Here is a 17,601-nt window from a genome sequence, read left to right as displayed (position 1 = left end):
CCATTTATTTTGGCACAGGCAATATAAGATCCAAAGGGAAACATATCTTCTGTCTTGGCGACCAGTTGCAAACATGTTTCCCTCCAAAATCACTGAGAATGGCCCCCTAGGGGAGCATTCCTGCATACCAATGACGATTCTGAGTAACCTATGAAAGGAACAGCACCCTAGTTCCTAAACATTGGACGTGCACCAAAACCAGCCATTTCCCGCTTCAGATGCCCTCTGCCACCAGGCCTTTATGTATTCATTCATCAAAGTGTGACCTTTCCATTTATTCTTGTCACTCAGCACCATCTTGGAATCCTTCAGTCCAACATTCGGATCTAATCGGCAGCCATTTTGTGCTTTTTGTATAGAAGAAGCCACACCCCGATTATATAAGTACAGCTCCTTAAACACAGGAATTACTATCATGTTGGATGCCAACTGCACCAAGCAAAACAGAATCTATGTTTTTTTCTCTTAATTCGGAGACCTGGCAAACAGCTATAACTTAGACCGTACTCTAACATGGCTGCAAATGACATCGCAGTTGTACGCCATCACTTCAGCTTGCTCCACTGTGCTTGACATTGGTACTCAGTTCATTAAGGCCTATAGTGCTTGGCTAATGCAACTTGCCTCTTGGCAGCGTGACAAAAACTGTGAATCAGATTATGAGGGCCATAACACAGCCAAGAAACACTGAGGGCGAGTGGAGTTGTCACCGAGGACCAGTGCTAGCTCTCTGGATGTTAACGCCTGGAACATAATGTAATTGCTCCCTGCCCTGGTTAATAAGGGCACTGTAATATTTGCAAGGAGCTGCTGTTTATATGTACAACGGCTCATTTAAACGTGCAGCGCAGCTGTAAACAAGAGAAGAGTGGCTTGTAAAGCTTCCGCTGCTACAAACCATGAATGCAGACACCCAAGGGGGCTGCATCAGAGCTGCGCTAAAAACATCTTTCACTGAATTACTCGAGTCTTCATAAAGAAGCAGTGAATGAATGAAAAGAGCAGCATGATCAACCTGTACTGTAAGGGGTTACATTTAATTTGTTTTACAGTGGGATTGCCCTTTTTTTACATGACAATGCTAATGAATTGTGAGGGGCCCATATGTCGATGTTGGCACATTTGCCATATGTGGTGTTAGACAGCAAATCACGCAGGGGAAGTGTTTTGCACCACACAAAGAGGCCTGCACAGCAGCAGTGCTGCACACAGATCGTTTCAATCAACTACGAGTGCTACTGTTCTTTTTGTTTCCACTAAGTTAATGGCATGCATGAATCTGCGTATTAGCTCATTATTCATGTATGTAACAGCGAGGTCAAGATTTTCACAGAGAGCATCTTGGCTCAGATTAATTTGACTCTAAAAGTGGACAGAGCTCTACTGTTTTCCTCCTATAGCTTGAGACAAAACACTACAGAAAATAAACACCCATTCCTGATGGTGTTTGGAAGATTGTTTGATCTCAGGGAAATTGTGATAATCTTTTTATTTGGCTGTAACAAAATGTTGGAACTGAGTCACAGTCGATTTCTTTGATGATAGGACAGGCCAAAAAAAAAAGAAAAAGAAAGTCAATAAATTTACAGGATGTTGCCAGCTATTGAGTAAATTTAAAAAAATTTTAAGGCCTAATGCAATTCTTTAAAGATTTAATGTAATTTATTGTATTTGCACTTCACTGACCTACACTGAGCAAACTCAAGGATGCCTCGACAGTAAATATTGGCAGCTAAATGTACAATCTTTCCATTTATCTCCAAGTTATCCTGCCACCTAATGACATACAAGAAATATAGACACAAACATCCACAATGGCAATATTTGCATTGTTTTCAATGTAAACCTTTATTACAATTCCAACACAGTTTTACATACGAAGGCACATGTGGTGAGCTCTCATACACAGCGATTAGATTGCATAACACAAACATTGCTGTATGTATAAAACAACGAGCTAATAAACAGACAAAGCTGAATAAATATATTTGCTCTGCATTTAAGGAAAAAAGAAGGGATTTAGTGCAATTGATTTAATTATTTTAGACCAGGATTCATGTTTCTTATGCCTCTGGACTGATATCAGAAGAGTGACTCTCTTTTTGCGAAAGATTAAAAACATAATTTCAAGCTTATCCAGGCAGATAAGTAATTGTCTTGAGCACTGGGATGTGCATGATTATCAAAAGAATACATTTTCTAAATTAGGCCAAGATATTCTCCCAATTGCAAAAGCACTGCATAGATTGTTTAAAGTAATATTTAAAAGATTTGCATAGATTATCAATCGTAATAAGAAATTTGCCACTTCCCAAAAATTAATATAGAATGAATTAGGCTGTGATAGTACTTGCCTTATTGCAATTGGATGTGTGAGTGCATATGTGTGAGTGTGTGTTAATGTCAAGAACAGGAAATTAAGGCAGTGTTTGAAGCCGATATATTGGTAACGTCTCACCGAAAGATGTGTCATTACACATCTTTGGGTGTGTCATTAAAGTGAAGCAGGTGACTGTTACGAAGCAAACTGCCATGTCTGAAAGCCTGCTGAGAAGCAGGTTGTAATAGTGTGACATATACTGTGTAGGCTTCCATGAGCTATATCCTGCGGATCGAAATAACACTCCTGCCATCAGGCATATTAAATGTTGGGAGTCCACATTTATTCAGACTAGCTCATGGCTGCACGGTAAAAGCAAGGTCTGTTACGGCTGCAAATCCATCAACTCAATCTTCAATCCATCCACTGATGAAACTGAGCTGTACTCTGTCATCTGTCATACACTTGCACACATTCTGACTGTAATTTCTTTTTCTGTGTATTAACAATGGGAATGTAGGCGGCTCAAAAAACATTTTCTTGATGTCTGAAGGAATATCTATTAACTGTGAGCCCAAAAGAAAGAAAATCCAAAGCAAGGGTAAAAAGGGGCTCTGCCCAAGACAGATAAGAGACAGAACAGTTGCATAGAGTATAAAGACAACAGCTCACTCCTTCACCATTGTGTCAGTCGACACACGGAGCTGTCCAATCGCAGTGCAGTATTATTCACTGCTGTCGTGGGTCTCACATTCACGTGTCTTATGAGTCCTAGCAACTATGACAAAAAACAAAACGGAAAAAACATGGGCTACAACTCAAATCAAATTCAACCTACAGTAAGAGGAGTCTTTGTGTTAGTTGAGACTGATATACTACTTCATGTCTACATAATATTGCTTACACACAGAAATACAAGATAACAATAATAATAAAATTCAATGACACACCTATAAAAGAAAGAAAAAAAGTCTGAATTTTGGACCAGTATGCCCAACCCTAGAGATGCTGATCATCCATCTGAGCCCACAGGTTCCCACAGTCATAGTCCATTTACTCAGCTAAAACACCAAGAAGGGATCACAAGCAGTCCAGGTTGACTGTTGGGTCAAATAATACCACAAATAATGTTCCACAGTCATGGGAGGAATCGCCGCTGACATGTTTGCAGATAGCGGCGCTTTCATTCTTGTTTACTCCAACTGAAAGGCAGCAAAAGACAAGTCCTGATGTCCCCCAGTTGTGTGTTCTGTCCATTCTGTAGCCCCCTGACCACCAACGTTTATCTGTGAAAGAAAAATTACATTAGGATATAACTATATATTCTTCTGAGTCAAAGCACACAATGCAGCTAATCATGTGAATATCAAAACAGTTATTAGAGACAATAGACTGCAAATTCATATTTAGGAGTATCAAAAGAAGGCCTGTCTTCTTTGCTCTTTTAACATGAAAAATCACTTATTGGGCTATTTATTGTGTGACCTAAATCTGGCCGAGGTACGCACAGCTCCATGTACCAGCTGAGGGGATTGGGGCTGAAGTTGAATGGCCTTAACAGGAGCCTGGTACGCTACGAGCTGCTAATACAAAGAGGAAGCATGTGACACACCCTAAGCTAAGCTGACTTGGACTTCAGAAGGCTACCAAACCCTCTTTTTTTATTACATTTTCATGCAGCTCAGACAAGCAACTTAAAATATTATAGCGGGTCACCAAGTTCAGAAGGAACCAATAAATGCAGCCATTTGGCTTAGCAGCAGAAATCGACAATAATCATGCTAATTAACATCACCTGAGCTATAAGCAAACATCACGTTAGCGTTGGCATTTAGCATGGACTCAGAATTCTGCTGCTCTGATTACTGGCAAGGAGGAAATGGTGAAGGGTCGGTGGGGGGGGGGGGGGGGGGGGGGGGTTGACAGCAGAGGTTCATGGCATAAAAGGCAGTTTTGGGTATTGGTGTCGCTTTGAGTTATTGGCATCATGGTCTTGTTTTGTTGAGAGGACTACAGTGAATAAGCTTGTTAATGGTAAATTTACAACCCCAGCATGTGGCCTAATAAAACCAGGGGATAGAGAGGAAGACGAGAATGATTGCCATTGCGATATTGTGTGTGTGTGTGTGTGTGTGTTCAGGAGTGTTGGGGGATGAGGATGAGGAGGTGGAAGGGGGGTTGTTACAGAAAGGGGAGAGAAAAGTGGAAGGCGCTGGTAATTAAGAGTCTAAAAGAGTGTGAGAGAGGCGCACACCCCTCAAAGCAAACTTTGTGTCTAGATTCCTCACTTTTTATTTATGCACCCCGACTCAGACCCCCATCCCTTTTCACTCTCGCTCGCTCTTTACTTGTCTCCACTCACTGAATGAATAGCTATCACACCGCTATGGTGTCCCATCTAGCATCACCCCCTGCATCCTCCTGCCTTTTCGCAACACTCCCCCCTCCAGTATGGCTCTGAATAGGGAGCCGAATTGAGCAAACAGTCAGGCTGTCAGCTCAATAGGAGGTCTGGCCATGAACTTGAAGTCCTTCCCAGGCCCCCAGTCTCACATTAGGGTGGGAGGGGTGGTAGTGTTTGCGGAGACAAGAGGAAGGAGGGGATGGTGGTGATGGGGGTTTGAAGCCAGACTTTTTGGGGGCCCCTATGTGCCAGTGTTGGGGAGACCCTTGACACAGAGTTTCCCAAGGTTGGTGCTCTTGCTGGAGCAATGGGGGCAGGGTGTCCCAGCTGCCTGCAAACCCTCCCCTCCCTCTGCAGCACTCAGTCTGGTCAGGAGGGGTGCTGATGGTGGGTTTTGTGCAGACGGAACAGAGTCTGCACCCCTGCCAAAGCACATCTAGACCCTCACACACACACACACACACACACACTTATACAAAGATCCAGACACAACCTGCTGGCTGTGCCCACCCCCTCTCCACGATCAGCTCCCAGCCCTCACAGGCTTCTCATCATCTCATTAGCCAACGCCAGCCACTCCACTGTCTACTGTTTGCATTGTTTTGGGCTCTGCATAATTTACACAGTAAATTGAGAATTGCCCTGGCCCCTTTTTCTCAATCTACCACCTGTTTACGGAGGCCCAGCAGTGATTAGTGTTCTTTTGGTTTGACACAGTTACCACTAAACTTATCAGCAAGCCAAGGAACGCCTTTGCTTAAAAAAGCTGCGTCGTCAAAAATTCAAATGCAGAAAGCTCAGCATGACCTAATTTAAGAGTCGGCATCACTTAAGGTTTAGTATGTTTTCATGTAGGAAATGTATTAATGATTCTAACAACAATGGTTGAATTAAATGTTTGTTTTAAAACTTTTTTTTTTCAGTTGTTTTTATTTTGACTTTCTTATAAACTGGGAGAAAAAATAACTTTTGATAAGAAGATGCTTCCCTGTCTTTGGAAACAGTCTCCTTCACCTTTTTCACCTGCACCTGAAAGGGCATTGTATTAGTCTGTTAATCTTGTGGTCCTGCACCGTACTGTAAGTTAGCATTAGCATTATCTCTCCACAAAACACAGCAGAAACAAAGAGAGGTCTCTCTGTAACTAGGACAATGGTGGACATTGTTTACTGAATGCATTACTCAATGAAGCCCAGCCAATGTTAATTGGTGTTTTGGTTTAAGCTGTTTTCAAAGTTAGGAGCTCCCCAGTTTAAAAAATAATGCTGCACAACAACCAGATCTCTCAGGGAGAACAATACTCATCTTGTCTGCATCGACTGCACTCCAACACTCGTCAATTGCTTAAAGAGAGGCTTTCCAGTACTGAGACTCTGCCTATGAAGCTCTCAGCTCTTCGCCATCTCCTCTCCATTATTTCACTCTCCGTCAATCTTTTTGCTTTATGATGGTTCTGCTGCAGTGTCCTTGCATGAGAATATGAATATAATTCATGGATATCTACACTTTCCACTCATACAATATCCTCACCTTGACATCTTTTTCTGTATGACTTCATTGAAGGAGTTGAAGAAAAACAGAAGAGATTTTCAAAATGACTCTAAAAGTCATTTGTGTTACAGCATACTGTAAAAGTAAATTAGAATTCAATAGTATTCTATCATCTTGTTTTAGGCCTATGACCAAAACATATTTCACAGTCCTAAGCTGTTCAACTGTATGGAGAAATATGTTGTCCTTCTTTACTGTCTATATGGACGACTTGCACTGTATCTCCAAAATGGCAGCCACCTCCATGTCAGAATACGCATGTGAGAATGGCATGAGAAATCCCAAATGGAAAGAAAACCTGGTGCTTCAAGGACAGATGCCCACTGAAAGCCTCCTGAGAGAGGCATTGAGAGCTGAGTGATTTAATGTGAGCACACGTACAAAACTCGCTCCACCCACATGTACTCACACCACACCCCTCCCATCAGCGCATCTCGAGAATCTTGCAATTAACAAACATATCCACGCTGATTAAAAATCAGACTGTAGCCCGTTGGAGTAGAACACTGAAGGCACTTCGGAGAGGATGGAGAGTCAAGGTGGTGCCAGTAAAATGCAATACGGCGGGCGCAGTAGGTTTGGTGTGTTACCTGGACTGACTGGTCTTCCCACTTCCATTTCATGCCAGTGTTGCTCTAAGATGGTGGCGCGGGCTGCATTTCCCTGCACAGGAAAAAGGGGCAGTCTGCTGAGGATGGAGTGGAGGAGGAAGGGAAGAGGAGGAGGAGGGAAGAGGCGATGCAGCGGAGGGCGAGAAGAGAGGGAAGGCAGAATCAACAGCAACCCCTCCTCCTCCTTCTTCTCTATTTTTCAGTCTTCTTTTGCCAGCTTTCATTCACTGGTGTGGTACCCTACACAGACAACAGGGATACGGAAATCAGGGCGTTAGAGGGACATTTTGAGAGTATAGCCTAACCATGAAAATGCACATGTATGGTTCACAGAAGCATGCAAACCAAGCCATGCATACATGTGAATGCATATATACACACACACACACACACACACACACACACACACACACCTTTTCATGTCTGTTCTCATGGTACAGTCTGCCCCTGAGCATGCAAATGACTTTCATTATGCAAATGCATGCAAATCAGATCCAACCATCTGAGAATCAAGGGTGGGAAAGGAAAAAAAAACTCGACACAGAGATTGAATGAAAGAATGAAAGAGAAAAGGGACAAGAGAAAAATCCTTTTGAGTGGCAGGAGGCTGTAAGTTAGGTAAACGCTCCGTGGACAACAACTGTAGTCCCAATAACAGTTACCCTCTTTTATTTTGTCTATGCCTTATTTCAATTATCTGATTTTACTTCAGTCTTGGGATTTTACAGGAAGCAAGTTTATTTATTATTCACCGTCAAACGCTTTCTCAGCATAAACACTCTGTCACTTAAATTCATTTACGCAGATGATGCTCTAAATCCCTGTCACCACATACCTTGCATCTGACAGTTACAATTAAGCATTAATGGAAATAATACTGCATTTTTAACATTGGACAAATTGCACGCATGGGCTCAGTTCTCTTGACAAACACTACTTAAACTTTGATTTGTTGTAGCTCCTGTAAATATGGCTGCATTTTTTAAATTTTAACAGCTGAATCAAAGCTTGTGCTTTCTGTTTAAACAGTTTCACAGCAACCTTTCTTATTATACGATGATCCGTGTACATCAGTGCAAAATCCAAAAGCATGACTAGCTTAAAGCAAGCCATTAAGTAGTCAGATGTTATTAGCACTATCACATAATGATCACTGAGGATACCAGACGAAAGGGTTAAAATCTTAATTGCTTAAAATCAGCGTCGGTCTTTACCACAGTCTCAATGATTCACACCTGCACATGCAAACCAGCTAATCTAAAATCATACTTGCACAATTCGACCAGCTTTCTACGTTCAATATCCACAAGCAGGTGGAGTCTGCATCTCACAGTTTTAGCTTCATAGTTACTGAACCCTTCTATTCAAAGTAATCAACAAAGAAAGCTGACTAATCAGTGAAGGGAGCAAGCTGTCTGATTTTGCTAATACTCTAAGCCCAGCAGAAAAGATCCTCCATTAGCCAGCAGAGGAGAGAGACAGCTTTTGTTTTTGATGTCAGTAGGGGAAGGCTGCATCTGAAACTGGAATAGGTGGTAAAATCAGGGGTGACTTGGAGTGTGAGAGAATTGGGGTGGGTAAGCAGGGAGCGGAAGGACTACAGGGGTGGGGTGATGCTGAATGGTGGCAAACCTCTCCTAATTGGCACTTGACATTTTTTTGCCATTGGCACTGGAGTGGGCCAGCTTTCAAGCCCTCTCCGGGTCCTTGTTGGAAAAGTGCCTTATGCAAATATGGCGAATGGGCTCTATTGTGAAGCCTCTGATATTAACAGCTCACGCAACAATGAAACTGTGTGCTTACTCTGGACACGTAGGTGTGTGAGAGAGAGCTAGACAATGGCAGTCGGAGCAGCTTCAGTCTGAACAGACCCTCCATCGGATGCTTTGCCAAGTCATTTCACCAGAATGGGCTTTTTTAAAGGACCGAGTCTCTCTGTAAAAGCTTTATCAAGGAGTGAAACAAACAAATGCATACACTGCTTTGCTCTAGCTGAGACCATGTCTCTGTTTGTACTGTTGCTGAATGGCTTGATTTATTGTGGGTTGAAAAAACTGAAGAAAGAGGCTTGACATACTCTTTGAAAGATAGTCCTCCCTCCAAACTATCACGGTTTCCGTTCTAAATGTGAAACGCGCTCATGCCACATTGCAGCGCCACATTTCTTCTGAAATTTCTTTCTTCTCTGTGTGCCCGCATCATTTACCGTTAACTTGCTCCCTTGGGTGAGCATTGCTTGAGATCTAAAGATATCTGCACAATCACACTGGTAAAACATGGCATCAACATGGAGAAATGTAGCACAAATGAGCTGGATTTTCTGCTCAACTCAAAATCAGCAAAAATTAGAAGTGCTCAGTATTGGACAGCTTTGTCAAGCTTTCTACAAAAAACGTCTAAGTCAACAAGGTGTGGAGTATTCTTGATATCTAAAAACACAATCCAAATTTCATCATCATCTCTGCACAACTGAAGATCATCAGGCAGGCAAACAGAACATCGGGTCAGACAGCAGCAGTCACCCTCCGTGTGGTCTGAGCACAGTCAAAGTACACCTGTTACTGCTAAGTTGCCAAACTTAATCTCTTTTGTCTGATGAGGCCCATTGACTTTGCAACTGCCTAAGATACATTCATTTCTCTGTGTGCATGGGGGGGTGGAGGGACTGCCAATGTTGTAGAAAATAACAAGGTCTGGCTTTGCCCTAGCCCAACAGTGAAGCCATTTTCCAAGCCCTGTTGGTGTGTTCCTTGAAGAGAAAGAGAGGCAGAGAAAAGGGGGCAAGAATCACCGGGTCTCATTCAGAAAACTGTCTGGCTGCTCGGACTAGACAAGTCTGAAAGGGAGGAAAAGGGATGCATTGTCCCTCGGTGACAAGTGGACTAGCTCTATTGACTGTAAAGTCTACTAGTGGGGGGGCGAGCAGGACTCAACTACAATGGCCGTTTTTCTATTTGACACTTAGAGTCTAAATCTGCTTTGCTACTGCATGAAAGCTAAGAAAAACCCACCACCTTCCTCCCCCTCTTTCCTCTCCTGCCTTTCAGTCTTCACTGTTTCTCTACTTTCCTTCTCTCTATTTCAGACCGTGCCAAGGAACACAGAAAAAAAGAGAGCAAAGGCCCTATGGTGGTTTTTAGGAACACCCCCTTCTCCATGCCATTTTCAGGCAGGCATACGCTAAGACAGTCTCTTCTCTGGTGTCCCAAGTTTGAACTGATAGTGATATAACTGTGCCACACACCAAGCCAGAACAAAGCCTTTGCACCATGACATGCATTTCCCAGGGCACTGCTTAGGGTATAAACACAATCTGTTCAAGACTTCAGTTCCCATTTAGCCCAACAGTGTAACTGACAATAAAGGAGCAAAAGGAAACAATTTATCTCTAGAATGCGAGTAATCTGACTCCTTGAACCCCGTTAGATGCTAAATTCATCGTGAAACGTGCACTTGCTCAGATATACAGGTGCCTGGATATGATCAGGCAAAGTCATGAATCTCTCATTTTCAATATCAGATCAGAGTCAAGTCATACTCATAAGTATATACTGTGATTTTAAAGAAAGAGAGAGAAACTTCAGTTGTGACAGCGCACCACAACCGACAGGGAACTAGGTACTACTTTTCCATCCAAGAAGGAGACATCTCTGCTGTCACTTCCTGTCAAGGCCCTCGTTCCTCTCTCTTACTAGCTGAGCTCAGAGCTCAAATGTCACACTCAGCACCTGCAATGCAGCAGGAAGGCAGGCACAACTGCAGGGCTTGAAGAGACTGACATTGTGAGGTAAGGCTGCCACACAAGTTTTAGGAATTTCACTTCAGCCCCGCACAGCTGTTAAAAATGTGTACCATGTCAAGCTGAATATATCCAGACCCAAGGGAAATCTTTTAGCTGAACCATGTTGAGGCAGCAAACCACCAAGAGGAATATGTATTACCACTGAAGTTCATTTCTAGTCTTGTAGCACCACAGCCTTGAGACCTTGGGAGCAATCTTTTGTGGCCTCTCTCAGCAGGAGTGACCCTCTAGCTTTGATGGGCAGAACAGAAATCACACCTTCAATCAGCCATCAGAGGCCCTGAGGATGAAGATCTGATTGACCAATTACTCCTCACCATGAGCCCCGGCAAAAGAACCTAAAGGCTGAGATTGTTCTCCTTCTCTCACTCATGGATCTCGTCACTGGGGGTACTTTCTGCTTGATTGCTCCTGGACCACTCCCCCTCTGAACCTTGCATGAAAACACATCACCATTCAGTAAGATCCCATCAGGCCTTTCCACATGGTAGCACCTCATGCAATGGTGTCCCTGCCACAGCCCATTCAAAACCAAGCCAACTGTCACATCAAATCAAATAACAGCCAGGACCCCAAATCAAACATCTTTTCATGCAAAAGGGTGAAAGGAGTAGGTGGGAAGGGGGAAAAAAATCAACAGCTAACTTAACAAAACTGGCCTCAAATAAATTCTTGTCTATTCGCTTAGGTACCAGCGGGAAGTTGGGATGCCAGATTAACTCGGAGGGGGCATTCTTAACTCAAACAATTGCATCCAGGTTGGAACATATGTATAATTCATAGCACCATATGCAGCTCCTTTTATTTCAAGACTCACACCCTTTTCACATTGCATGTTCTCTTGCTGCCAAATGTGTGAGCAGCAGAACTAAAATTTTTGAAGCCAAGTAAACAGGTGACCAAACGGACTAACAAAAGTGATTAGCCAACACAGAGTTGTTGAAGGACTTGTTAAAGTTCACTGGCTTTGGTGAACCAGTAAGGGCCTTTTTCTCCCAGCCATGTGACACTAAGACTAAGCCTCTACATGCAGCCCCACACACAGGGATCATGGGGCTTATTAGATTAGAAGTGATCCTGTTGCACCAACCTTACTGTTATGGATCACTGATACTAGCTGCAGAGAGTTGCAGAAGTTATGTACAGCAATGTTCATTTTTTTAAATATACACACGTAATAACTGTAGCATATTTCTGGGTGTTGATTGACCAAAAAAGCACAAAGCATCATGGTAAAGTTAGGTTGAAAAAGACGTACTCGGTTTCAATCAGATACAGAACAAATGCCGACAAATTGTGTGTCTTACCTTTTTCTTTTTTATGATCCCATCTCCTTTAAAAAGTTGTCCATTTTCATCTCTTATGTTACGATTCTTCTGATTGACTTTTTTTCATTTTTGGACAGAGGTGCATTTAGGGTCTTGATGCCTTTCCAGGAGTGTAATGGGATTCTTGTTACTTTCGGTTATCTAGCTTTATGAAGAATGTACATCACTCATACAGCTAGATAACCAAAGATAACAATCAACCCCTAAGGCTACCCATCCTCTCAAGCCGTAGGCAAAGAACCTTGGGACAATTTCTGACCTATAAGCAGAGAAGAAGATTGTTATTAAAGAAAAAAAATAATATTAGGTGTCCAACATGTTGATTTTGTATTATTCTAAGATTTACAAATCAACTTGGGATGGATTTCACATCGGGAATAAAAATCAAACAGCACCTAATGCCATAAAACAAAGATGTAACTCTTCTGGATTTAGATTTTTATCTTCATTTAACTAACAGTGGCCCTGAACTATCCTGACCCCTCTTTTTATGATGTCACTTAATTCCCTTTCACCCCGCCTAAAACCATCTTGACCAATTGGAAACCTCTCCTTGCCCACTAAAAGCTTTGATTGGCTTGCTGTGAGTAATGCCTGCAAATCAGAAACTCCTCATGTAAAACAATTAGCAAAGATGAGCCTATTTAAAAAAGAAAAAAAAGTGCACAAGTTGTCAAACCAGTCCAAACCAGTTATGGCGCCAACCTTCCCTTCTTCGGCTTGGCGCCCATCCCTACAGTGAACCCGCTTTACCCGCTGACTGGCTCCATGGGAGGGTGATGGCTTCAAACGCCGCCCCCCGCCATGACCCAAATGCATTTTTAAATTAAAAGAAGATCCTGGCTGTTTGACTACAAAAGAAACTGGTTTGTCTTCATTTACATTATCTGATGCCAAAGCAGTCAGCCAATGCTCGAGGTTGGCGCCAGGGTGAAGATTTTAGGAATAAAGATGCACATGCAAACATGTAAAGTGAAAAATGTCTCATCTAGAATGAAGATACCTGCACTTAACATTCCCTAAAACCCCCAAGTATGTCCAAATAACAAGGAAAAATAAAGTTAAACGCACACGAAACACATCTGAACATGTGAGGATGCAGACAAAGCAGCAACAAACAGATCCACTTTCCCTCACACATGCCATGGTGGCACATGGCACGAGGCCCCATCTAATTAAAGCTGCTCCGTGTGCCCAGATCCCTGTAGCAGGCTCCTCCCCCACAAAACGCCACCACCAAGTAAAGCGCTACTGACTGAAAGCAGAGACAGAGAGATGGAGTGATATGTGGACAGAGGAGGGCGAGGCACACACTATTCTCACCCGCCATCACACAAACCTGAACCTTCATGCCTTGAATGGCACCACGCAGACAGTAGCTGAAACAGCTACATCCCTGTTAGTAAATAACAAATCTCCCTGGCATTGTTCTCCCTCAAGGTTACAAGAAACAGCATTCTTCTTTTACTGTCTGAATTCTATTTACAAAGGTGTTCTGTAGACGTTCAGAAAGCTGTCAGCACAACATAGATCTTTTTCAAGGTGCTTTGTTTCCATGCACAAGGACACAACAAGGCCTTGTTAAAAGCAAGATCATGCCTCAAGACCCTTCTTGACTGGATCACAAACACACAGACACAAGCGCGCACTCACACACATATACCACACACTGTGTGAGTACTTTCACATGTTTAGCACATAATTACAGACAGTATTAAACTACACACACTCACGGAGGCTTAAGCTTAAATGTACTCTAATGCATGCAGTCACACACACTCACTGCTGCAAAATATGAACATGTTTACATCATGAATAGCTCAGCAACATAGATTAGTGGTCCCATAAATCTTTTTTCAAAAGATGTCAAATTGCAGTATTATTTCCTTACAGTCACAATTTATTATATTTTAATGTGTATTTTGTATCTTAGGAATTCCACTGTGGTTCTTTTTTTCTTTTTCTTTTTTTAAATTATTCACTTCATTATTAATTCAATGCTTAAATTTGTTTTTAAACTCATCAAGATGTCCTTAAAATATTGTTTAAATAGAAATGATGCAATATTGACACTCATAATACATTTTGTGAGCGTTATATGGCTCTTTTAGTGCAGATATACCATATGCATATACATATATATATATGTATATATATATATATATATATATATATATATATATATATATATATATATATATATATATATTTTTTAAGCCAGAAAAACAGTAAAAAATAATCACAAATAAAGCACTTGTTTCCTCATTATCATTAATAGTCTCTTCATTAAACACTGGCTTATTCATTGGAGTTTATATTAAACTGATTCAGTTTCAGTATTTGTTCTGATGGATTTATCTCTTTCTTTTCTTTTTTCAATTCTTTTCTTTTCTATCTTGCGATGGATCTCAGACTATTAATTCAATTCAAAAGTTGAAAGCCAACAAAGCCCCAATTTTCTCACCTGCAGTAACTTCTCTTCTCTGAACCCACCTGAGAAAGTCCAAAAACTCATCTTTTCTCCACCATTTAAACAAGCCTAATCAGGCCGTGCCATTGGCTAAGATTGAATGCTACATTTTAAGACAACAAAGGCAGGGCTTTTACACACACACACACAAAATAAAATCAAATTAAATAACTTATAGGACCACGTGTTAACGTCACATTTAAATGTGAATACAGAAATAAACAAAATGGACACTGATGTGAGAAAAGTCTGTTGGCAACACACTTTTGGATTTCTGTCTGATGAGCCATGAGATTAATGACAATCACACTGTGCGGAGGATGTGCAATTCATTAACTGCAATTGGTGGTTTGTCAAACTTGTGCATTTGTCGACAAATCCTATACATCATGAAATTACAGTAGCTCTTTTTTTTTCCAAAATTACAGCGTTTTTTTTTTTGTCAAAACATGATATTTATCTTTAGGGTTTTCATCATAGTGAAATCTTCAAGTTTCCACTCCCAAAAACATCTCTTTCTTTTTTTCTAACAGAAAGACAATTATTCTTTAATTTGCAATTACTTGTAAAACTTTACTATAACTTATAAATTACGTATCCCATCCAAAAATGTTATACATCACATGACTATCTCTGATCTATTCTTCAAATATTAAGCCTATGAATTCTACCAATTTTCCACATATGTCCAACGTGACAACGGAAGCCTCTGAGTGATGTGCCATATTACCTACAGTAAGCCATGTGTTGTGAGGCCGCTGAATGTCTCTCCGTGGATCCCTGGCAAAAAGAGACGATGATTTTTATTTTTAAGTAGAGTACAAAGCCAAATCGTCCAAATTTATTTTGCGGACATCGCAATAAACAGTAAAAGACATTTAGCACATTCTATTTCCCTCCAACTATGAAAAAATTATTTTAAAAACAGAACTATAATGGGCCTGCAAAGGTGTAGATTTGAGTCATGATGCTTCAGGAGCCCGTTATTTAGCACAGTGCATTACTGCTGTCGTGGACTTAGGACATTAGGCATTATGCGTAATGCACAATGAATGTCGCAAATTCAGTTATCTGACTTACACTGCTGTGGCACACACACACACACACACTTATTCTTATATGTATACATGTGTTATGTGAGGGTGTTGGAGGTGCAACTAATGCAATCAGTGATACTCTAAAATTGCACAACCTATTAAAATTCTAAATGAAATCAGATATTTGCACATACTGAGTTTCATCTGAATTTTGAGCAAATGATGCATTGTTTTTTTTTTCCAGATTTACCACCTGTCTCTTTTTTTTCATTCACTCCTCCGTGCATGCAATGAATGTGTGATCACATCATGTGAAATGTTTCATAATCCCCCCACCCCCTTTAATAAACATTTTTTTTACATTAAACCCCCTCAAAGCTCCTCGGCTTCAGCTTTCTGCCCCGGTGAGTTCGGCGGCGCACACGTGTTTTCGGGGCAGGCCTGTACCCGGCACACACGTGCGCACTGAATATTTGGCCTTGTGATCCCTTTATCTGCCAACTATGGATGTGAACACCACCACTTTGTCTAATTACGCATGCATTGCAGGTCTGTCTGCTGGTAATCCACGTATCTGAGCCACACGGCTGCACAGAGTCCTGCATGTGGAAATAAAGACCAAAAAGCTTTTTTTTTTGCTTTTCCCCTAGACCCAGATCGCGTCATGTTTGATAGTTATTGGTGCCATGAGTTGCCTGCCTCTGCAGCTCCCGCTGTTGCAATATGCAAAGCTGGAAAAGTGACCCTGCCAAGTGGATGGAGGTGTAAAAAAATTAAACCAGGGCTAGAAGTACGTTCTGGCCTTTGTGGCTCCATGTGAATGGCGCATAAGTAGCCTCGGCACAATGCGTCATTGAGACTAGAAAGAGGAGTTTTCCTTTAAAGCAGAGACACACCAGGTCCAATTAGAAGTTGTTCTTTATCTGAATATTCCATCAATCACCCAAACAATGCAGACGTGTTTCTACTGTGCATTTCACAGACATTGCGCTAGACTCCCTCAAAAAATGAATCACTTTCAGCTACTCTTACTGTACAGATTGAAAATAGAACATCAAATGTGGAGCAAATGTGCAGAGCAATACATTGCCACCTTGTAATGGGTCTTGTTATCTTCTGTTCTTATGTAAAAAATAACTTCCTACTTTTACACTCCTTGGAGAATCTGGACAGAGTGATAGAGTGGAAATAAGATCAAATATTCAATTTAAACCCAATGACCTGCTGCTCAAACATCGCCCATATTCGCCTGCTGCCACATCCAGTCTATAGATGCATCCTGCTCCGTTATGTGTGCAGACTGACGATGTACGCGGCGCCGTTGCAAACGCGCTTTCCTCCTTCATTTTAGCCAATATCCCACCAAAAAACCGTTACCTTCTCCGCCTTCTCCGAAGGAAGCAAAGATTATATTTCATACTCACATAGTCGCTTGAGAGCAGCTGCGGCACCCGCTCTCCAAAACCGAGAAGCGAGAGTCTCGGGAGATTGAGACCAACTGATTCGCCGGAGGCTGGACCGCACGGTCTTCATGGCTGCGGCTGGCAGTGACGTCTCTCTGGCTCCATCCATTCAGCTTCACTCGGACGGGTTTTCCCCCTGTTTTATTATCATCCCCATTATTTCTCTCGGAGGTGGATCTCGCCTCCCTCCCTCCTTCCCATGCAGTGCCTCGCTCTCGCCATCCCTCGCATCAGATGCATTATGAACTTAAAACATGCCTGCTCTAAAAACATATAGCACCACCAAGGCCCTCCCCTTTATGACACGATGCAGGTCTGTTTTTGTCTCCACCCTCTAAAAAAATGAAAGCATGGGTGAATATGCATGGAAGCTTAAGTCCATTGGCATTAAGGGGGCAGAATCCTGGAAACGGACCTTAGTTTAGGTTGGATGACTTTACTTGATTCAGATTTTTAGACAAAACCATGAGAGTTACAAAAATCTTGGCATTTCAAGATTTGTATGATGGAATCTGGTGACCAGAATCACAATTAATTCCCTAATTACTTCAAATCTGACATAAGCGCCTCAACACATGCAGCAACATTTTTCCTGCCTTATTGTGGGTCTATTTG

General features: G+C 41.8%; 1 long non-coding RNA gene across 1 annotated transcript; it reads right to left on the bottom strand.

The window, feature by feature from the left end:
• Nucleotides 1-1,838: 1,838 nt before the first annotated feature.
• Nucleotides 1,839-17,205, bottom strand: LOC142380330 (uncharacterized). Its single transcript, XR_012769826.1, has 4 exons — nt 16,948-17,205; nt 11,996-12,275; nt 6,866-7,126; nt 1,839-3,606 (listed from the first exon to the last, which is right to left on the bottom strand). It is a non-coding gene; the product is annotated as an uncharacterized LOC142380330 (long non-coding RNA).
• Between the last annotated feature and the right edge of the window lie 396 nt (nt 17,206-17,601).

The sequence above is a fragment of the Odontesthes bonariensis genome, chromosome 5, assembly GCF_027942865.1.
Source record: "Odontesthes bonariensis isolate fOdoBon6 chromosome 5, fOdoBon6.hap1, whole genome shotgun sequence".
NCBI classification, from domain to species: domain Eukaryota; kingdom Metazoa; phylum Chordata; class Actinopteri; order Atheriniformes; family Atherinopsidae; genus Odontesthes; species Odontesthes bonariensis.
The sequence above is the reverse complement of the archived record's forward strand: the minus strand, read 5'-3'. Positions and strand labels throughout refer to the sequence as shown.